We start from the raw sequence: 25194 nt of genomic DNA on the forward strand, positions 1-25194 counted from the left end.
AGGCATACGTAATAAATGTCATTAAATGAACAACATTCGATTTAAAACGACATTTGTCAATATAAACAAGTATCAAGTCAATATAGTTGCATGTTACTTATAGATACAAGTTAGAAACGTTCCAGTAACAAACGTGTCCGCATCATTCAACTTACTGCGTCATTCGCTTAACTTTAATGGAATACTGTGGCCAAAAGGTGTTGCCAAATAAAATACAATTACCACTCCACTTCAACCTAAAGACAACAGAAGTCCATTCCAGTAGGTTGTTCACTGTTTGACTAATTTCACGTGATCAAACCTTTTCTAACATTCCACACTACAAAATAAAATAAAGAAACGGTGCTGATCATATTAGATTTAATATTGGTATCGTCCAATACTCAAGGCTCCAATATCGATTTTGTATCGGAAGTGATGTATTGGGTCACCCCTAATTTTAAGAGGACTAATTCAGCTGGGAGAGACAGTATAGATCTATAAATAAACACGTAACAAGAACATGACGTACTTCCAGTTACGTAAATGTATAGCATGTGTATATTGACAACACTGTCACTGTGCAGTTACCATGGCAACACCAACGCAACCATTTTAAAAGGTTAAGACCAACATTTTAACTATTTTTGGAGGTTTGCAAATTTGACTATAATCATGTTTATTTGGGGGGGGAAAAAAGCTGTCACATGACTCACATGTTTATTTACATATCATGCACGCCACGCTATGCGTTGCTACCTCGGTTTTCGTTCCTTCTTTATCGAAGTGCTGGCACTCGCAACTTTCTTTGGCCCCACGTTGCATTATTTTGTAGTCAGTCTTTGTTAGGACACTCAAATCCGTGCGATGATACCCGGCGCAAACCGACTCAGTCTTTGGCTGAATGAAAACCGGGGCAAAACTCGTGGGGAAGAATCTGGCTCGAAAACTGAATCCTACAAAAAGCGGGGTGTTTGGAAACATCAGAACTTAAATTTTCGACCCTTGACAAATAAGAATCAACACGCACAAATGTCCTTCTTGTAAGTACATCTTTCATTCCAGTGTATCTCGAAACGTTCCATCCTCTTTAGCTAAGTGCCAAGGTCACCATTGTGAGGTTTAGCTTTCAAGACACACACACACACACACACACACACACACACACACACACACACACACACACACACACACACACACACACACACACACACACACACACACACACACACACACACACACACACACACACACCCACACACACACACACACACACACACACACACACACGCGCGCGCTACAGCACGCTATGTTAGCGCCACTGTTGCCACGGTGATGGTGGAGGAGCAGCCATGGTGGGTGGTGGTGCCCAGCAGCAATTACCCTAAAGGGCTCTCATTGGCCTCTCCAAGGATACCCACAATGCATTTCTGCCTTACTCAACACACCTCCATCCCAACTGTTTTGGCCACCCACAGCGATGGAACAATTTGCCATATTTCTGCAAGGAATCTGAGCAAGTCACGATACATGATGATAAGAGTCTTGTGCAATGTGTGTGTGTGTGTGTTTGTGTCGCACTATTCTGTGACACAAACACACACACGTTGCACCAGACTTAAAGGCCTACTGAAACCCACTACTACCGACCACGCAGCCTGATAGTTTATATATCAATGATGAAATCTTAACATTGCAACACATGCCAATACGGCCGGGTTAACTTATAAAGTGCAATTTTAAATTTCCCGCTAAACTTCCGGTTGAAAACGCCTTTGGATGTTGACGTATGCGCGTGACGTAGCCAGTGAAACAGAAGTATCGGTACCCTATTGAATCCAATACAAAATAGCTCTGTTTTCATCTCATAATTCCACAGTATTCTGGACATCTGTGTTGGTGAATCTTTTGCAAATTGTTTAATGAACAATGAAGACTGCAAAGAAGAAAGTTGTGGGATTGGTGTATTAGCGGCTGGCTGTAGCAACACAACCAGGAGGACTTACTTGGATAGCAGACGCGCTAGCCGACGCTAGCCACAGACCGCACGGATGATCGTGTTGAAGTCCTTTGTCCTTCCGTCGATCGCTGGAACGCAGGTGAGCACGGGTGTTGATGAGCAGATGAGGGCTGGCTGGCGTAGGTGGAGCGCTAATGTTTTTATCATAGCTCTGTGAGGTCCCGTTATACTAAGTTAGCTTCAATGGCGTCGTTAGCAACAGCATTTTTAAGCTTCGCCAAGCTGGAAAGCATTAACCGTGTATTTACATGTTCATGGTTTAATAGTATTGTTGATCTTCTGTCTATCCTTCCAGTCAGGGGTTTATGTATTTTGTTTCTATCTGCATTTGAGCCCGATTCTATCACGTTAGCTCCCTAGCTAAGTTAGCTTCAATGGCGTCGTTAGCAACAGCATTGTTAACCTTCGCCAGGCTGGAAAGCATTAACCGTGTATTTACGTGTCCATGGTTTAATAGTATTGTTGATCTTCTGTCTATCCTTCCAGTCAGGGGTTCATTTATTTTGTTTCTATATGCAGTTAAGCACGAGGCTATCACGTTAGCTCCGTAGCTAAAGTGTTTCGTCGATGTATTGTCGTGGAGATAAAAGTCACTGTGAATGTCCATTTCGCGTTCTCGACTCTCATTTTCAAGAGGATATAGTATCCGAGGTGGTTTAAAATACAAATACGTGATCCACAATAGAAAAAGGAGAGAGTGTGGAATCCAATGAGCCAGCTTGTACCTAAGTTACGGTCAGAGCGAAAAAAGATATGTCTTGCACTGCATTCTAGTCCGTCACTTTAACGTCCTCATCCACGAATCTTTCATCCTCGCTCAAATTAATGGGGTAATCGTCGCTTTCTCGGTCTGAATCGCTCTAGCTGCATTGAAAACAATAGGAAAATATGAGGAGGTGATCAACTGACTACGTCACGCTACTTCCGGTAGGGGCAAGGCTTTTTTTTATCAGAGACCAAATGTTGCGAACTTTATCGTCGTTGTTCTATACTAAATCCTTTCAGCAAAAATATGGCAATATCGCGAAATGATCAAGTATGACACATAGAATGGATCTGCTATCCTGTTTAAATAAAAAAAAATCATTTCAGTAGGCCTTTAAGTCTTTTCTAGACTAACCAGAGTTTGTTTGGCAGGTCACATAAACACTGTCCTTTAACTTGGCTGCGGAAAAAATGATATAAATATTAAAATGGCAATGCATCGCATTACTAATGATATTATGTCGCAATATCGCGATACTATATTGTATCTTTTTATTTTTATTTTTTTTATTTTTTTAAACCTTCAGTGAGTTAAACAGCAGGTAAAACCCAAAGCCAAGGTGTCCAAACGTGTTCCATGAAAGGATGCGGGGGCCACTTTGATAGTTTATATTTTGTTAAGGGGTCCACTTTGATAGTTATTTTGTAAACCGACCCATGTAGATATGCTAGGAAGTTATTTACATTTCAAGGAACAAAAGTGCCTGCATCTTAGCTTTGTGTTAGTTGACAAAACTTTTTTTTAATTTTTGTTTTTTATTTGCACTTTTTTTCTATATTATATCACACTTGTTTTTATTTATAAATATTTATTTATTTATTCTTGGAATTTTTATTCTCATATTATTATTATTGTTTATTTTATTTTGTTTATTTAAATGATATATATATATATATATATATATATATATATATATATATATATATATATATATATATATATATATATATATATATATATATATATATATATATATATATATATATATACTTGTCCAGGGTGTACCCCGCCTTCCGCCCGAATGCAGCTGAGATAGGCTCCAGCACCCCCCCCGCTACCCCAAAAAGGACAAGTGGTAGAAAATGGATGGATGGATATACAGTATACAGTAGAGGCCAAAAGTTTGGACACACCTTCTCATTCAATGCTTTTTTTTATTTTCATGACTATTTACATTGTAGATTGTCACTGAAGGCATCAAAACTAGGAATGAACACATGTGGAGTTATGTACTTAACTAAAAAAGGTGAAATAACTATAAAACATGTTTTATATTCTAGTTTCTTCAAAATAGCCACCCTTTGCTCTGATTACTGTTTTGCACACTCTTGGCATTCTCTCCATGATCTACAAGCACACCTGTGAAGTGAAAACCATTTCCGGTGACTACCTCTTGAAGCTCATCGAGAGAATGCCAAGAGTGTGCGAAAAAGTAATCAGAGAAAAAAAAAAAAAAAAAAAAAAAAAATACACTTACAAAATATGCTACCTGTAAACTTAATTTTGACTCTACTTACTGTGTCACCAAGTATTGAGCAAATCAATGACATGCAGTTCAGTGAAACAAACAATTTTTTTTCCTGTATGACATTCTGACTACAAAACTGCTTTTGTATCCAAACAATTCTTAAACAAATTGTATTCATGCGAACAAATAATAACCTGTATACCACAGTATATATCACTGTTCTGCAGCACAGAAGTCTGCCTCAGTCTGACACTCGCTATCAGGCTACCACACTATTCTTGCCCGGTCTGCATGAAGCAGAGGTACGTATGTCACTCAAAAGTGCAGATTCTAACCATTGGAATCATTTCTATAGTTAGAAAATATCCAGCGGGCTGCATTTAAATGTTTGTTATTTTGTATTTTGCCCAGGTAGCCCAGTTCACTGCCTGTTTTATGCTGTTTTGCAAGACCCGTGTCACATGACTTCAAACTTGACACCTCATTGGCTGGTTCTGAGACAGGACCGATTGCTTCTGTCTTAATTTACCGGAAGTGAGTCTTGCTTTCTTAATTTTTATACACTGAATTATTTTACACTGAATTTTTAGCACGTAATTTTTATACATCAAATTTTTATACATCAAATTTTTATACACCAAATTTTTAAACACAGAATTTTCATACACGTGTGCAGCTGGGATGGGCTCCAGCACCCCCGCGACCCTGTAAGGGACAAGCGGTAGAAAAATGGATGGATGGAAGGAAGAATTTTCATAAACTGAATTCTTTTTACACTGAATTTTTATACACTGAATTTTCCTACACATAATTTTTATACACTAAATTATTTTTACACTGAATTTTCATACACCAAATTTTTATACATTGAATTATTTTTACACTGAATTTTCATACACAAAATTTTCATAGACTGAATTGTTTTACACTGAATTATTTTTTACACTGAATTTTTATACACTGATTTTTTTACACTGAATTTTCATACACTATATTATTTTTACACTGAATTTTCATACATACATTTTTTTTACACTGAATTTTTATACACTGATTTTTTTACACTGAATTTTCATACACTATATTATTTTTACACTGAATTTTCATACATAAAATTTGTTTTACACTGAATTTTTATACACTGAATTTTCATACACTAAACTTTCGTACACTGAATTATTTTTACACTGAATTTTCATACACTGAATTTTTATACACTGAATTTTTATACACTGATTTTTTTTACACTGAACTATTTGTACACTGAATTTTCATACAATACATTTTCATACACTGAATTTTTATACACCAAATTTTTATACATTGAATTATTTTTACACTGAATTTTCATACACTATATTTTCATACACTGAATTGTTTTACTCTGAATTATTTTTTACACTGACATTTTATACACTGATTTTTGTTACACTGAATTTTCATACATTGATTTTTCATACACTACATTTTTTGCACTGAATTATTTTTACACTGAATTTTTATACACTGAATTTTCATACACTACATTTTTGTACACTGAATTATTTTTACACTGAATTTTCATACACTGAATTTTTATACACTGAATTATTTGTACATAGAATTTTTTTTTACACTGAATTTTTATACACTGAATTTTCCTACACATAATTTTCATACACTGAATTATTTTTACAATGAATTTTCATACACTAAATTTTCAAACACTGAATTTTTATACACTGATTTTGTTTTACACTGAATTTTCCTACACTAAATTTTCATACACTGAATTTTTATACACTGAATTATTTTTACATTTAATTTTTTTTACACTGAATTTTTATACACAGAATTTTTTTTACAATTAATTATTTTTACACTGAATTTTTATACATGTTTTTTTTTTACAACGAATTATTTGTATACTGAATTTTCATACAATACATTTTCATACCCTAAATTTTTATACACCGAATTTTTATACATTGAATTATTTTTACACTGAATTTTCATACACTAAATTTTCATACACTGAATTGTTTTACACTGAATTATTTTTTACACTGAATTTTCATACACTATATTATTTTTACACTGAATTTTCATACACTGAATAGTTTTTACACTGAATTATTTTTACACTGGTTTTTTTTATACTCTGAATTTTTTTTACACTGAATTATTTTTACACTGAATTTTCACACACTGAATTTTTATACACCAATTTTTTTATACACTAAATTATTTTTACATTGAATTTTCATACACAAAATTTTCATACACTGACATTTTTTACACCGAATTATTTTTACACTGAATTATTTTAACACTGAATTTTCACACACTGAATTTTTATACACCAATTTTTTTATACACTGAATTATTTTTACATTGATTTTTCATACACAAAATTTTCATACACTGAAATTTTTTACACCGAATTATTTTTGCACTGAATTTTCTAACACTGACTTTTTACACACCGAATTTTGAAACACTGGTTTTTTTTTTTAATGAAACTGTCACTATAATTTGATGTACAAAAATTATGTCCACAAAATTCAAACACAAACAAATTCAGTTCGATAAATTCAGTGTCAAAAAAGGTTTTCGTAATAAGGACACAAATGAACCGTCATACTATGAAAGCTCTTATCTCTCTATCTGAATGATGGGAAGATCCAAGAACACAACATCAATACAACATGACATTACAACACAACATCAATACAACATGCTCTTGCTCAAACTCTGCACTCACTCTTTCTTGTTTTAATGCTGCGCTCAATGCTAGCAAAATTAGGCCTTCAAAATAAAAGCATGTCAGTAGAATAATTTCCCTCATTTTCCAGAGAATGTCACTTACTTTCAAATGCAATGTTTGATATGCAATTCTGTGATCAAATGTCCTGACGCACGCTGGTGACACCTTCTCAGGTGAGTCGCCAGCTGTGATATTCCCCTACAGCTCCACTTTCTCGCGAGGTTTGAGGGTTTTTCTGTCCCGTTTCAGCTTACTTGTTGGTTCCAGAACGTGAGCGGCACTGGAACACAACACGATCAGTTCAATTCCTGACATTCCTGGAATAGTCTCTTTGAGGGGAAGGCAAATAGATCAGTTTGACGCTCACCCCCGTCACGCCAACCATCTTTATTCTGAAAACCAGGACACAAAGTGTGTACTGGCCTCTTCACTTGACTCCCAAAATGACTCCTTTGAGTTACAGGACAGAAAGTAACAGGAGTGAGTTGTGACTTTTACACTAATAGCATGTTGACCCTCAGCGCATTACGCTGATTTAACCAAAAATGTATTTTCAAAATAAACGAACAGAATAATTGAGGTAACAGGACTGAGCTGAGGTTTTACTCTCTAAGTCATAGTTGAAATGTCATCCAATGTACAGAAATTAAATAACTTACTTTTGTGCTTCCTGTGGCCTGTAGAGGATCTGGATGATGCAACAGTGTGCGATTAGCACACTAGTTGTCAGCTAGCTTTTAGCGCTCTACTTGTCAGCTAGTGATTAGCGCTTTAGATACCAGCTAGTGATTAGCGCTGTTGTTGCCAGCTAGCTATTAGCGCTCAAGTTGTCAGCTAGTGATTAGCGCACTAGTTGCCAGGTAGTGATTAGCGCACTAGTTGACAGCTAGTGATTAGTGTGCTAGTGGTCAGCTAGTGATTAGTGTGCTAGTTACCAGCTAGTGATTAGTGTGCTAGTTGTCAGCTAGTGATTAGTGCGCTAGTTACTTGCTAGTTATTAGTGTGCTAGTTGTCAGCTAGTGATTAATGCGCTAGTTACCAGCTAGTGATTAGTGCACAAGTTACCAGCTAGTGATTAGTGCGCTAGTTGTCAGCTAGTCATCAGTGCACGAGTTACCATCTAGTGATTAGTGTGCTAGTTGTCAGCTAGTGATTAGTGCACTAGTTTCCAGCTAGTGATTAGTGTGCTATTTGTCAGCTAGTGATTAGTGCACTAGTTACCAGCTAGTGATTAGCGTGTTAGTCGTCAGCTAGTGATTAGTGCGCTAGTTACAGCTAGTGATCAATGTGCTAATTGTCAGCTAGTGATTAGTGCGCTAAATGTCAGCTAGTGATTAGTGCACTAGTTACTAGCTAGTGATTAGTGCGCTAGTTGTCAGCTAGTGATTAGTGCAGAAGTTACCAGCTAGTGATTAGTGTGCTAGTTGTCAGCTAGTGATTAGTGCACAAGTTACCAGCTAGTGGTTAGTGTGCTAGTTGTCAGCTAGTGATTAGTTCACTAGTTATCAGCTAGTGATTAGTGTGCCAGTGGTCAGCTAGTGATTAGTGTGCTAGTTACCAGCTAGTGATTAGTGTGCTAGTTACCAGCTAGTGATTAGTGCGCTAGTTGTCAGCTAGTGATTAGTGTGCTAGTTACCAGCTAGTGATTAGTGTGCTGGTTGTCAGCTAGTGATTATTGCACTAGTTTCCAGCTAGTGATTGGCGTGCTATTTGTCAGCTAGTGATTAGTGCACTAGTTACCAGCTAGTGGTCAATGTGCTAATTGTCAGCTAGTGATTAGTGCACTAAATGCCAGCTAGTGATTAGTGCACTAGTTACTAGCTAGTGATTAGTGCGCTAGTTGTCAGCTAGTGATAAGTGGACAAGTTACCAGCTAGTGATTAGTGTGCTAGTTGTCAGCTAGTGATTAGTGCACAAGTTACCAGCTAGTGATTAGTGTGCTGGTTGTCAGCTAGTGATGAGTGCACTATTTACCAGCTAGTGATTAGTGTGCTAGTTGTCAGCTAGTGATTATTGCACTAGTTACCAGCTAGTGATACGTGTGCTAGTTGTCAGCTAGTGATTATTGCACTAGTTACCAGCTAGTGATAAGAGTGCTAGTTGTCAGCTAGTGATTAGTGTACTAGTTACCATCTAGTGATTTGCGTGTTAGTTGTCAGCTAGTGGTTAGTGTGCTATTTGTAGCATAGACATTTACGAGCGAGTCACCAGCTAGCAATTAGCATGCTAGTTGCCAGTTACCTACTAGCGCCCTAGTTGCCAGCTAGCAATAAGCATGTTAGTTGCTAGATAGCGATGTGTGCGCTAGTTGTCAGTTAGTGATTACTGCGCTAATTGCCAGCTAGCGATAAGCGCTAGTTGCCAGCTCGATATTAGCGATAGCATTAGTGATGAATATCTTAGTATTGCAAAATAAGAATGTACCAGTTTGAATACACAATCACAATGTCATACAGGTTAATGTTCCTTAGCCTGAACAACATTGACCCAATCAACATGTTTGAGGTAGTTTGAATACATTTGTATAATTGTATTGATTAAATATTTAATCAGATAAATGTGCAGGACATGTTGCTTAACAAAAAACGTTTACAGTAAATTCTATTGTGCTTTATTTGTGCTCAAACAAATACAAAATGAAAAAAAATTGTTCTATTACTGTATTTTCTTGACATTGCCTAATATTTATTTGTTTGGTCCAAACAAAATGTGTAGCATGTTTACATTATTGTTTGTTGGAAAGACAATTTTCTCAAGTAGAGGAGTCGCCCTCTGCTGGTCATTAAACAGAATGACTGCTAACTGCTTTGTCCACCATTTCTCAACACTCACTTGTTGTCCCTTCTTCACTCCTTTCTTTCGATTTCTCTCAACTTGTCAGAGCCTCGGTACGTAATTATGAAATAATAAAAAGTTTAGTAATGTAATTATCACGTGGCCTTTTCCACGGGGGTGGCGGTGACATTAATCAAAACGCACTTGTCGACATGATTGTCGACACCTGTGACTTCCGCTTTTTTTTTTTTTTTTTTAACGACGTATTTTTAAAAATCTTTTGTGGTACTTTTTACTTAAATGACGTCATCCAGAGTTAGTCAAAGGAAGAAAAATAACTTTTTTGCATTGACAAACATTTTTATATTTTATTTTTCTTATGTCCTCTCTCTCGGGATGTAAAGACGGTTCCTGACCACTGGAGGGCAGTATTCATCTTTACATCTCCTTTCTTCCTTCATGGGTCCTATCAAAGTGTCCAAAAAGGGTAAGTTGACATTTAGAAGTTCAGCCCTTAAATAAAATGTGGAACATTTCAGTACAGTACAAAGCTTTTTGTACTACCTTAAAACGGCATAAATTCCATCCATGGCTTCATTTTCCAAATAGCTCTGTAGCAGGGGAGTCCAAAGTTGGATGGATGGAAAAATGAAAGCATGTGGGGGCCATTTTGTCATTTTTCATTTTTAAAACTAAAACAATACATAGATTTTTTTTTATCCTTTAGGCCTCCCCTCAAGTTTGGTCCAGGGGCCTCAGTCATAAAAATGTAAAAAATAAGTCAATTAATAAAAACAAAATGTCAACCTTTAAATCACTAGATCAACTTCAGATCTATGTGTCAATTTAAAGTATTTTTAAATGTTTTATGCCCTTTTTGTTAAAAAAACAACAACCAGTTTGTTTAATGGCAAAAACACAAAATATGCATCATCTTACCCCTGAGGTAATTGCAGCCTTAAATTTCATAAGCAATGACAGTTTAAAAAAAGTAGGGGTCCAAAAGGGCCCCACTCATAAAAGTGTAAAAAAATAAGCCATGCATTATTACGCTTAAATCTCTAGATCAGCGGTGTCAAACGTACGGCCTGAGGGCCGGATCAAGCCCGCGAACAGGTTTTATCCGGCCTGCGGGATGGGTTTGCTAAGTATAAAAATGTACCTGAAATTTTTAAAATGAAAGAAACTGCTGTTCTAAATGTGTCCACAAGATGTCGCAACAGCAATTATTTGTATCTTTGTAGATGATGCTACGTATGTACAAAATAAACCACATGATGTTAGTGCATCAGTCGAAGGAAATGAGCAAACTACATAAATAACATCCTGTAATTTGATTTTTACATAATTTTCTATCTTGATAGATTAAAAATGAACACCAATGAGTTGATTGACGAACATTATCACAAAATTTATTTAGAAAATAAAGATAGAATACTATTAACCGCAACATGTAAGTGTAAAAAAACCCCAACAACATTATGATTTGTAAATGTTCAGCATGTTCTTGTTCTATTTTCAAACAAAGAAAACAATCTGAAGTTGTCTTTATTTTTAAGTTATCGTGCCCACTTGGGAGTAGATTTTTCTCCATGTGGCCCCCGATCTAAAATGAGTTTGACACCCCTGCTCTAGATCAACTTCAACGTCTATCTGTAGGTTGAAGTTTTTATTATTTGTTTTATTCTCTTTTTGTCATGGAAAACTTTGAGTTTTTATAGCAAACACAAAACATGCAATATTTTCCATAAAACATTTTCAAAGTAGAATACTTGATGTGAAATAATTGGAGACTTCAATGGGTCAATAATTCATAACAACACTGACTTTGATGCATTTTTTTTTTTTTTGAGCAATAACAGCTTTAAAGCCTTAGCTTTGTGTTATTAGAGTCAACATTGAAACTTTTTATCGTTACATTTCTCCTTATATTAATGTTTATTCTAATGTGCCTACTAAACAAAATAGCTGTGGGCTGCAAATGGCCCCTGAGCCGCACTTTGCACACCTCTGCTCTGTAGGATCATAAGCTGGAGCCTATCCCAGTTGTGTTTAGCAGGATAAGAGGCAGTGTAGCGGGGGGTGTATATTGTAGCGTCCCGGAAGAGTTAGTGCTGCAAGGGGTTCTGGGTATTTGTTCTGTTGTGTTTATGTTGTGTTACGGTGCGGATGTTCTCCCAAAATGTGTTTGTCATTCTTGTTTGGTGTGGGTTCACAGTGTGGCGCATATTTGTAACAGTGTTAAAGTTGTTTATACGGTCACCCTCAGTGTGACCTGTATGGCTGTTGACCAAGAAAATCCGTAGATATTATGTGACTGGGCCGGCACGTAAAGTCAGTGCCTTTAAGGTTTATTGGTGCTCTGTACTTCTCCCTACGTCCCTGTACACAGCGGCATTTTAAAAAGTCATAAATTTTACTTTTTGAAACCGACACCGATAATTTTGAAACCGACACCGATAATTTCCAATATTACATTTAAAGCATTTATCGGCCGATAATATCGGCAGTCCGATATTATCGGACACCCCTAATTATTATTATTATAAGATGTTCAATGATTTCCTACCCAGCTTGCATGAAATCACAATATTATTAATGTGCACGATGTTACAAATAGCGTATTTAGTTAAGCATGATATCGTTTACCGATTCTGATACCGATCATCCTTGAGTCGGCTGATAACGATTACATGTATTAACTGTAAATTTAAGTGCTATTGACAGTTACAATATCAACACAATATTTAATCTAGTTCCTTATTTCCTTTTATTACACACGCTTGTTTGAGCAAAACAAAGTCAATTCTACACAATAACTAAATACAAGTTATTAAAACTTCTATATTATACTAATTTAAATGCTCTGGGGGTTTTGCACTCTAAGTCCTGCTGTGTCCAGGGAATTATTCCCCAAGTCAGTAAACATTAGCCAAAACAACGACAAAAGTATTTTTGCGAAAATGTAAATATTGACCTAATCGCTTTAGTATCGATCATATATTGATACTACCCTTGGTTTTGACACTACCAATGTATGGTCCTCTTGCATGTTGTGTACTTACTGGGACAAAGCTGACACATCAACAGTTGTTATATTATCCTCTCTATGGACTCTTATTTTGTTAATTTCCTGTTTATATCTTTCATCTCCACTTCTTAAGGTAAACAAAGCACTTATTTCTTGGGGTTGTTTAAAGCTAGCTTATCAAATATCTTAGCTATTAGCATGCCGGCTTCGAGCTTGCGCTCGGTGTGTAACATGTTTTTGCCTCTTTCTCCAGTTTGAGTAACGGAGGTGATTATTATCAACTTAACCCTTGTGTAGTGTTCATATTGTTGTTACTCAGCCAGCGTTTGTGGGTCTGATGGACCCGTTGCATTTTGTGGTTTTTAATGCCTCACATTCAAACACTTTTATGTTAAAATACTGAACAGATGTTTATTGGGATAAGGTAAACATCTGTTTAGTATTTTAACATAAAAGTGTTTGATTGTGAGACCCACAGACCCACAAACGCTGGCTGAGTAACAACAATATGAACGTTGCACGGAAAATGTATCTGCCAGTTTCTGCATCCCACAGGGATTCTTCTTTTGTGTTTCTGCACCTGCAGTTCCCACACAAGGTTGCAACATTGTTTGTCAACACTGTCTGCTCTCATTTTCTCGCACATTTGACCCTCTGATATTCTGTGTACCTACACTCTGTCCTCCTCCTGTTTAGGCCTGCTGTGTGTGTGTGTGTGTGTGTGTGTGTGTGTGTGTGTGTGTGTGGGTGCGTGTGGTACACAGAACATCAATTTCCACACTTCTATTAGCCCCGGGTCCAGTGGACCCAGACATCTTATATGTAATAGAAATATGTAGGGTGGGTGTATGGTGTGTGGTCATTAAATATGTATTCTGATATATGTTCTTCACAGAAAATGAGCCAAAGTCAGTGAGTCTCAGTTTGAAAAATTAATTAATTGTATAATTTTTCTTTTAATAAAAAAATGAAAACGGGTCCCACAGACCCGAACACCTCCACATGTGGCTCCACACTGTGTATGGAGACACATAATTAGCTGCTAGCCGCTCGTCAACCAGGGGACTAAAATAAATAGCGTCAGCCACAAGGGATCAGGATTTGTGATACAATTCTCACACAATAAAGAGAACAAATAAACGTTGAAAGGTATGTTTTGAATCTGGGTTCGATGTCTGGTAAAAAAATACCACTATGACTTGATTTATACTACATGAGTGCAAAAGAGTTATAGTTTATAGTATGTGACTATGCACAGCAGCTACTGCATTCCTGCTGTGAAGGATGCACGCATAGCAGAATAATGTATTCCAGGGGGGCCTCGTTGTTAGCATGTCGACCTCAGTCAGAATTGTTGGAATCTCTGATAAAAAAACATCTCTGTGTCACATTTGGGTACCATTTCTTTACTGCATTCCCAAAAAATGCACAGAAACTATCGTACATTCTGGACTATAAGCCACTACTTTTTTCCCTACTGTTTGAACCATGCGGCTTACAAGACGGAGTGGTTAATTTTTGAATTTTTTTCCATAATAAAAAGAGTGAAAAGAAAACAAAACAAAAATAGGAAAAACACTGATAATGTTTCATTGTTTGTGCTTTGGCGCCGTCTTTGGGACGAGTTCGCTCAGTGCAGGTGCTGCAGTGTCCTTCCATTTACCGATAGTGTTTACCGCTCAGTCTTCTACCCGTCCATAGCGTGTCTACTTGTATGGATTCTTCATTTATAACTCCAAGCAATGTTTGAAAGTTTTACAGTGTAACTAAAACTGTTTATACTTATTAGACCGGCCCATGTGTGATGTCTGTAGGAGTGTTTTCATGCATATTTGTACATGCTATCGTAATGTAATCAAGCTAGCGTCGTTAACATTAGCTAATATGCTAACACGTTTACGAGAATCTGTGTTAAAAGGATTAACTTACAACTGCATTCTTTTTGTATTGTTTCAGTTTCACAAATTCCTCAATAAATTCACCAAGGCGTCACCGTGGAGTTATTGAGTCTGTTCAGCTGATTTGAGGGCTAGCTTGCGCAGTTAGTGGGTACATGACGATGACTTCTGTTTTGTTTAATCAGCCGTTTTACTGCCGTGTTACAGACACCGTTTGGAAATAACTAAGGGCCCTTTTTTCCTTCAAATTTAGTGGGGATGCGGCTTATATACCGGTGCAAAAATACAGTATTTTGAACTGTTTATTGGTGTGAATGTGAGTGTAAAGGAAATGGATGAACGGATGGAAGAATACCTGTGGTTTTCAAAGTGGAAGGTGGATCAGCTTGAGAAAAAAAAAGAAAAAAAATACGTGTTAAGCTAGGGCTGGGCGATATATCGATATTCTCGATATATCGCGGGTTTGTCTCTGTGCGATATAGAAAATGACTATATCGTGATATTCCAGTATACGTTCTCACGCAGTTGCTTTTAGCTGCGGGCATTACACTACAGGCTCTTCCCACTCTTTCTTGTCTCTACATCTCACAGAGACTTAAAACAAGCGCACCTTCTTACATACGTCACATACGTATACGCCCTCTCGGAGCAGAGAGGTAGCAGCATGGGTAAAGTTAGCTGTGGTGCGAGTGGTAATACGAGAGAAAGAAGGTGCGAATCTGGTATCAAATGAAGGAAGAATTAATTCCCAAGAAAAATCGTCTGGCGGTGGTTTGGCTTCAAGTGGGAATATGTCGAACAGACAACCGTAATTTGTCAAGTGTGGGGCAAAAGCGTTGCTACAAAAAGTAGCATTACTGCTAATATGTAGCATCATTTGAAAAGTCACCCGCTAGAGAATGAAGAGTGCTTACTCCGCATGTCAACATCTCCGTTCGGTGCCACACCAACAAAATGCCGAGGCAACCATTTCCACATCAACACCGTATGAAAAAAATAGTCAACAACAGAAGGAGATAACGTCCGCAGGAACCTACCACATAGCGATTTGATTTCCTATTATGCAGCTCATTTTTATTTGACAGTTATTAAAATATCTTGTGTGACATCATGCACAAAAGTGCACTTTATTTGTTTTAAACTATTGTAGTGGCGTTCTGTACAAAAAGTGCACTTTAATTTAGTGTTGTTTTGATATGTCATCTTAGTGACATCATGCACAAAAGTGCACTCATAGCTTGTTTTAAAATGTCTCTGACAATCTTGCACTTTCTGTTTTGAAATGACATGAATGTTTGTGCCACTGCTTAATAACTGTTTAATAAATACACTTTTGGTCAATTGACTTAGTTTTGATTTGCCTCTCTGCATGAAAGTTTAAAATGAGCATATATTAATGCAGTATGAACAAGAATGTTTTAATGTAGACACATGGAATCATCATACTGCTGTGATTATATGCATCAAGTGTTCATTCAAGGCTAAGGCAAAATATCGCGATATATACCGTGTATCGTGACATGGCCTAGAAGAGCTTGTATTGCATCCTCTGAGAGGAGCCTGACTGTGTATTATATTTTCATGGGTGCTCAGATGAAATGTAAGGCATTTTAAAGGCTTACTGAAATGCGATTTTCTTATTTAAACGGGGATAGCAGGTGTGTCATATGTGTCATACTTGATCATTTCGCGATATTGCCATATTTTTGCTGAAAGGATTTAGTCGAGAACATCGACGATAAAGTTCGCAACTTTTGGTCGCTGATAAAAAAAGCCTTGCCTGTACCGGAAGTAGCGTGACGTCACAGGTTGAAGAGCTCCTCACATCTGCACATTGTTTACAATCATGGCCACCAGCAGCGAGAGCAATTCGGACCGAGAAAGCGACAATTTCCCCATTAATTTGAGCGAGGATGAAAGATTTGTGGATGAGGAAAGTGAGAGTGAAGGACTAGAGGGCAGTGGAAGCGATTCAGACAGGGAAGGCGGGTGGGACCTGATATTCAGCTGGGAATGACAAAAACAGTAAATAAATACAAAACATATATATACTCTATTAGCCACAACACAACCAGGCTTATATTTAATATGCCACAAATTAATCCCGCATAACAAACACCTCCCCCCGTCCATATAACCCGCCAATACAAATCAAACACCCGCACAAAACACTCAATCCCACAGCCCAAAGTACCGTTCACCTCCCCAAAGTTCATACAGCACATATATTTCCCCAAAGTCCCCAAAGTTATGTACGTGACATGCACATAGCGGCACGCACGTACGGGCAAGCGATCAAATGTTTGGAAGCCGCAGCTGCGTACGTACTCACGGTACCGCGTCTGCGTATCCAACTCAAAGTCCTCCTGGTAAGAGTCTCTGTTGTCCCAGTTCTCCACAGGCCAATTGTAAAGCTTGACTGTCATCTTTCGGGAATGTAAACAATGAAACACCGGCTACGTGTTTGTTTTGCTGCAGCCGGCCGCTAATACACCGCTTCCCACCTACAGCTTTCTTCTTTGCTGTCTCCATTGTTCATTAAAGAAATTGCAAAAGATTCACCAATACAGATGTCCAGAAAACTGTGGAATTTTGCGATGAAAACAGACGACTTAATAGCTGGCCACAATGCTGTCCCAAAATGTCCGCTACAATCCGTGACGTCACGCGAAAACGTCATCATACCGAGACGTTTTCAGCAGGATATTTCACGGGAAATTTAAAATTGCACTTTACTAATCTAACCCGGCCGTATTGGCATGTGTTGCAATGTTAAGATTTCATCATTGATATATAAACTATCAGACTGCGTGGTCGGTAGTAGTGGGTTTCAGTAGGCCTTTAAAAGGCAATACTAACTGTCGGAGTTTTACCACGGTTAGCTTTGATACTGTGTTATCGTTACGTCCCTAGAATGGAGGGAAAGTGAAGTGTTTATTAGTCAGTGAGGGAAGGTTTATCTGCTATTAAGGGCTCATTTGCTGAAGGTTGAAGGTGAAGCGACTGGTGGGGATGATAAAGCAGCAAGGGAGTTTTCTGAAGTATTGCCTGAGATTATAAAAAAGGAACAACGCGAATGAATCCCTTTTCTATTACTGTTTCATTTTGTTTTAGATACTTGTTTTTAATACGGTATTGTAGTTAATGTTTTTAATATATTTGCCATGAGCTCAGACTTACACTAAAGTTTGCCTTATAACATATCCGAGGAACGGAACTTGTTCGTAATGTGAAAGACATCCATTTTAGTCCTTCTTCTGATCAGTCGTTAGATATACTTTATTTTTTATTTTTTATACGGCAAGTATTTTATTGATGTTGTGTATGTGTATGCCATTGGAAGCCTTAGCAGCTGGCAGTGCTTTGGGTGGTGGCAGACTCTGTGTGCGAGTGTGAGGGTCTCGTTAACCCGATACCTGGTCTTCAGCAGAACACCAATAAAAACAACAGCTAGCCCCTAAATCCACGAGCGCGCACATAAAGTACACACATGCACAGACACATTAAATTTGCAGCGTTAATACCTCGATGTCGGCGGTGTTGTTGTCAGTCCTGATGTATCTTCTCCCAGTGTGAAGCTTCATACGCTGCATTCGAAGGATGTGGGCTGCGAGTAATTGTTGGCATATGGTTTCCTGATAAACAGCTTTTGTCTCCATTTATCATTCACACACTTGAGTTTCATTTTGCCTCACGTGCGGTTAGACACTCGACAAAAATGGACACGCGACACTTTCTGCTCCGAACTTTCATGAGCTGAACACACAGATCGAATCTGAAAGATCTTTTATGAACACAAAAGACCTACAGTGGTACCTAGCGTTACAACTTTAATTGGTTCTGTGATGCAGCTTAACTCGAAAAATGTGTATTGTGATACCATTAAAGTAGCAGTAGAGTGGAAAAACAAGTTGATTTTATATGTGTAATTGTGTTTTATTGTATCCATTAAACCATATCCAATTGTACAAACCCCGTTTCCATATGAGTTGGGAAATTGTGTTAGATGTAAATATAAACGGAATAGCAAATCCTTTTCAACCCATATTCAATTAAATGCACTAAAAGACAAGATATTTGATGTTCAAACTCATAAACTTTATTTTTTTTTTGCAAATAATAATTAACTTAGAATTTCATGGCTGCAACACGTGCCAAAGTAGTTGGGAAAGGGCATGTTCACCACTGTGTTACATGGCCTTTTCTTTTAACAACACTCAGTAAACATTTGGGAACTGAGGAGACACATTTTTTAAGATTCTCAGGTGGAATTCTTTCCCATTCTTGCTTGATGTACAGCTTAAGTTGTTCAACAGTCCGGGGGTCTCTGTTGTGGTATTTTAGGCTTCATAATGCGCCACACATTTTCAATGGGAGACAGGTCTGGACTACAGGCAGGCCAGTCTAGTACCCGCACTCTTTTACTATGAAGCCACGTTGATGTAACACGTGGCTTGGCATTGTCTTGCTGAAATAAGCAGGGGCGTCCATGGTAACGTTGCTTGGATGGCAACATATGTTGCTCCAAAACCTGTATGTACCTTTCAGCATTAATGGCACCTTCACAGATGTGTAAGTTACCCATGTCTTGGGCACTAATACACCCCCATACCACCACAGATGCTGGCTTTTCAACTTTGCGCCTATAACAATCCGGATGGTTCTTTTCCTCTTTGGTCCGGAGGACACGACGTCCACAGTTTCCAAAAACAATTTGAAATGTGGACTCGTCAGACCACAGAACACTTTTCCACTTTGTATGAGTCCATCTTAGATGACCTCAGGCCCAGCGAAGCCGACGGCGTTGCTGGGTGTTGTTGATAAACGGTTTTCGCCTTGCATTGGAGAGTTTTAACTTGCACTTACAGATGTAGCGACCAACTGTAGTTACTGACAGTGGGTTTCTGAAGTGTTCCTGAGCCCATGTGGTGATATCCTTTACACACTGATGTCGCTTGTTGATGCAGTACAGCCTGAGGGATCGAAGGTCACGGGCTTAGCTGCTTACGTGCAGTGATTTCTCCAGATTCTTTGAACCCTTTGATGATATTACGGACCGTAGATGGTGAAATCCCTAAATTCCTTGCAATAGCTGGTTGAGAAAGGTTTTTCTTAAACTGTTCAACAATTTGCTCACGCATTTGTTGACAAAGTGGTGACCCTCGACCCATCCTTGTTTGTGAATGACTGAGCATTTCATGGAATCTACTTTTATACCCAATCATGGCACCCACCTGTTCCCAATTTGCCTGTTCACCTGTGGGATGTTCCAAATAAATGTTTGATGAGCATTCCTCAACTTTATCAGTATTTATTGCCACATTTCCCAACTTCTTTGTCACGTGTTGCTGGCATCAAATTCTAAAGTTAATGATTATTTGCAAAAAAAAAAAATGTTTATCAATTTGAACATCAAATATGTTGTCTTTGTAGCATATTCAACTGAATATGGGTTGAAAATGATTTGAAAATCATTGTATTCCGTTTATATTTACATCTAACACATTTTCCCAACTCATATGGAAACGGGGTTTGTATTTACAATTTGCAAAGTATGTGCAAATACTGTTTAAACATCACAAAATGCCACCATTCAGTCTGTCATTTTGAATATTCCGCTCCGAATATCTTCGCTAATTTCCGTAGATTGACAACAGTGTAGAAACGCGTCTGCACTCTGACCATATTATCAGATCAGTCATACTAGAAATATGCCAACATTTTAAAGAGATGTGCTGTTTATCATCTTTTACAATCCTTTTGTAAGTCAAGAACACATATGCTTGGCTTTTGTTATGCATTCGAAATTGTAAATAAATATCTTACAATTGATTCAACAGATCGAGGGTCCTTTATTGTGCCCATAAAACCCTCCAGACTACATCCAGAAAACGCCAACAATACTCCATTTACATGTCGAGACCTTAAAATTAACCAAAAATGAGTGATATTGTTATTATAAGCGCTAACGCAGACGGACTATTTTAGTGTCATATTGATACGCTTGCTATTGTTGACACACTGAGCCGGCGGCTGCTTCTGCTTCCTGTCAAACTTGCTAAAGGTAAATTCTAGATTATAATTCAATCATCTCTCACCAGGTAGTAGACAAATGTGGCCATGAACCGAGAGACTGGTCGACTTTGACATCCCCCAAGATGGCCAAAAAGACACAAAAAGACGCTAGTTGTGGCAACTTTTTTTAACCCTTCGCAAAGATTGTGATTGATTCTTCATACAAACGTAATAATGTGAGCGTCCCGTCGGTCGGCATCCCTGCGAGAGTGGAAATTGTACATTAAGTGTTTGTTTTATTATGGTTTATTATGGTTAGTTTGTATGTTTAGCACCTAGCAATGCTACGTGATGCTATAGTGTTTCAATAAAGCTGTATCCGTGTATCACTCGGCTTCTAAAACTCCTTCTCTTTGTGTTCCGACTCAAAAATATAAGGTTCTGAATCATAATTTTTCCCGAAAGAATTGTTTTTGGTTCTCACAAAGTCTGTTTAATTAACATTGTTGTTGATGGGGAAGGGATCTGTGGTTCCTAACTCTACATCACAAACCATCACTCATTATCTCTCAAAATGGCTTGAGAATCTCTCTGAAATTGATACTATTTTGATCATATCTAATTATTTGCAAACTTTGTAAGTCTTTTAGTGTCATAAACCAGATATACATGATATTAGCTACAATAGAGTCAACTTGTTTTTCCACTTTACAGGTACTTTAAAGGCCTACTGAAACCCACTACTACCGACCACGCAGTCTGATAGTTTATATATCAATGATGAAATCTTAACATTATAACACATGCCAATACGGCCGGGTTAACTTATAAAGTGACATTTTAAATTTGCCGCTAAACTTCCGGTTCGAAACGCCTCTGAGGATGACGTATGCGCGTGACGTAGACCGGCGAACACGGGTATGCCTTCCACATTGAAGCCAATACGAAAAAGCTCTGTTTTCATTTCATAATTCCACAGTATTCTGGACATCTGTGTTCGTGAATCTGTTGCAATCATGTTCATTGCATTATGGAGAAGGAAGCTGAGCAAGCAAAGAAGAAAGTTGTCGGTGCGAAATGGACGTATTTTTCGAACGTAGTCAGCAACAACAGTACACAGCCGGCGCTTCTTTGTTTACATTCCCGGAAGATGCAGTCAAGATGGAAGAACTCGGATAACAGAGACTCTAACCAGGAGGACTTTTGACTTCGATACACAGACGCCTGTAGAGAACTGGGACAACACAGACTCTTACCAGGATTACTTTGATTTGGATGACAAAGACGCAGATGTGCTACTGTGAGTATGCAGCTTTGGCTTCTAAACATTTGATCGCTTGACCGTATGTGCACAACTTTTTTTTGCGTATGTACGTAACTTTTTTAAAATATATAAGCTTTATGAACCTTGGGTTAGGTGAACGGTCTTTTGGGCTGAGTGATTGTGTGTGTTGATCAGGTGTTTGAATTGTATTGGCGTGTTCTATGGAGCTAGGAGCTAGCAGAGGAGCTAGGAGCTAGCGTAACAAACACGCAGGTGTTTTTATGCAGGATTAATTTGTGGCATATTAAATATAAGCCTGGTTGTGTTGTGGCTAATAGAGTATATATATGTCTTGTGTTTATTTACTGTTGTAGTCATTCCCAGCTGAATATCAGGTCACCCCCGGCTCTCACAGCATCTTCCCTATCTGAATAGCTTCAACTCCCCACTAGTCCTTCACTTGCACTTTACTCATCCACAAATCTTTCATCCTCGCTCAAATTAATGGGGAAATTGTCGCTTTCTCGGTCCGAATCTCTCTCACTTCATGCGGCCATCATTGTAAACAATAGGGAACTTTGCGTATATGTTCAACTGACTACGTCACGCTACTTCCGGTAGGGGCAAGCCTTTTTTTTTATCAGATACCAAAAGTTGCAATCTTTATCGTCGTTGTTCTATACTAAATCCTTTCAGCAAAAATATGGCAATATCGCGAAATGATCAAGTATGACACATAGAATAGATCTGCTATCCCCGTTTAAATAAAAAAAATTCATTTCAGTAGGCCTTTAAAATCACCCATTAAAATGAATTGAAATTAATTGGTGCTTGGCCACCCTAAAACAGCATAATTTTAACATTTTAAAAAGAAAAACAAACTTGTACTGATAAATATTGTATGCAAAACATAACAATGGAATGCACTACAGGCAACTACAGAGTCTATCCCAGCTGCACTCAGGCGGAAGGCAGTGTACGCACTTGACAAGTCATAAGTAGTCATATTTCATTCCCTCTATTGTTTGTTAGCACATGCCTAAAAATATCTCAAACTAAATTTAAAAGTGATGACTAGTCGACTATCAAAATAGTCGTTAGTTTCACCCCTACTTTCTTACATGCACACAAAATGTCCAATTAGCCAGTTCCGTGTGAATACGGCACTTGGGTTTTGTATTGATTAATAACCAAACTTCATTCTTGGAATTTGTGGCAAGGACTATTTTCAAATTAATGACAGACAAATGCAACTTGTTGCATGGCTTCTCTGCAAGATATTTGCACAATGACAATGATATACTCTGTACAGCTGCTCAGAAGTTTGTCATGTTTCACTTAGAGCCAAAGTTGGCTGGAGGTTGTTTCCAAACTCTTTCAACCGTGGCCCCGTTCCTGCATGTTGAACAGTGAATCACAGGAACAGTCGCACTGATGCCATGGAAAGTTCACAATGGGAATTTCCAATGAGGACGCGGTGGCTCGAATACAAACCTGGCACATGGCTGCAGTGAAAGGCTGTCGTTTTTGCTCTCTTCTAGCCCACACTAGTGACCTACAAATGTACACGTGATCATTTACAGGGGACATGTTTACATAGAAAGTAGACAAAGATTTACAAAGATGCGTTGTTTTTTGTTTTGCCCAAGTTCATAACAAAAAAAATGTTTATGGTATTTTTATGCCATGCCCGATTCTATCCATCCAGGGAAGCTTAGACTTCCCAGCCTCTGCTCACCTCCTCCAGTTCCTATTGGGTGATACGGAGGTGTTCCAAGGTCCTAGGTCTATCCTCGAGCCTCCTCGTGATTAGGCTTACCCGGAACACCTCACCAGGTACAACTGGCTTTTCTTGGTGCTCTTCCTGGATGACCAAGCTCCTTAAACTACCTGTTAAGGTCAGTTCAACCACCCAACAGACAGGACTCTTTTTAGCCACTTTCTATTGGTCACAAGTTTCCGAGTTGTCAATGAAGGTTCTCATTCATCCAGGTCGTTGTCATCTCAGGGCATTCAATTGATCGCAACTGGACTGTTTGGTTTGTTTTAGAAGACGATTTTGCCGCTTCATCAGTTCGTGCTCATAGACTTAGATTGGTCAGATCTAGTCCAGCGGCTGGTACCAAAACCTCAAATATTCATACTCCAAATCCAGGAGGGTGTGCCTGGGCAAGGATGGTTTTGCCCTATCGTTGTGAGAAAAACAATTGTTTTAATGCAAACGAGCAATCATAACGGTCAGTCGTTGAAGTGCAATTTCCTCTCGTTAGAATGGAGGTATTGTGTGGCAGAACGATCGCTGTGGTTCGACTACTACCATTCCAAAATAGTCGGAATCCCTCGAGTAAGCATTCCGTTCAAATTGCACAAAGTAGCATCTGTGACCAGAACGTGTCTAACTCATTTGTTAGAGGCTAAATTGCAGAGTTTTTTAGGACTGGTTGAAAGGACAGCGTTGTATGTGGGGGACAGGTGGTGTCGCAGACCTCATCCTCTGTTCAGGGATGGTTTTTCAACCTTGACATAGATGGCTTCCCTCACTCCTCTTTCGTACCATGTACCTGTCCAGAATCTGTACATTTTTGTTCTCAATAAAGTGCTGTTTCTCCCTGAGGTGCAGGTAGACAACTGAGTCTTGGCTTGAAGAGTTTGCCCGTCTATGCTGTGCCATGCGTCGGCTTGTTTCCACAATATATCAATCAGTGTATGCATCATTACACTGGATAGCATACACCAGATTGTTTTTGTGGGTGTGCGATGTCCGGTCTTTAGGATGCACCAGTCTCTGTCTCAGAGTGTTGCCTGGTTTGAAGTGTACTGGGATGTTGTGTTGGTTAAAACATCTACTGAGTTTCTTAGATAGACCTGATACATATGGAATGACAATATTTTTGCGTCTGTCACCTTTTTCCTCCTCATCCACTCTGTTTTTGTTATGTCTGGAACCAGATGCACTTTTCACAAACGACCAGCCGGGGTAACCACAGGTTTTGAGGGTTTCCCTCAAATGCCTATGCTCTTTCTCTTTGGCCTGTGGGCTGGTAGGAACATTATCAGCTCTGTGTTGTAGGGTTCTGATAACGCCCAGTTTGTGTTCCAGTGGGTGGTGTGAGTCAAAAAGTTGGTATTGACCGGTTTTCGGTAAACCCCAACATGGAGGCCCCTGTTTTCTCCAATGTGGACATCACAGTCCAAAAAAGGCAACGTACTGTCTTTGACATCCTCACGTGTG

Source organism: Entelurus aequoreus, linkage group LG01 (assembly GCF_033978785.1).
Source record: "Entelurus aequoreus isolate RoL-2023_Sb linkage group LG01, RoL_Eaeq_v1.1, whole genome shotgun sequence".
In the NCBI taxonomy this organism is placed as follows: Eukaryota; Metazoa; Chordata; class Actinopteri; order Syngnathiformes; family Syngnathidae; genus Entelurus; species Entelurus aequoreus.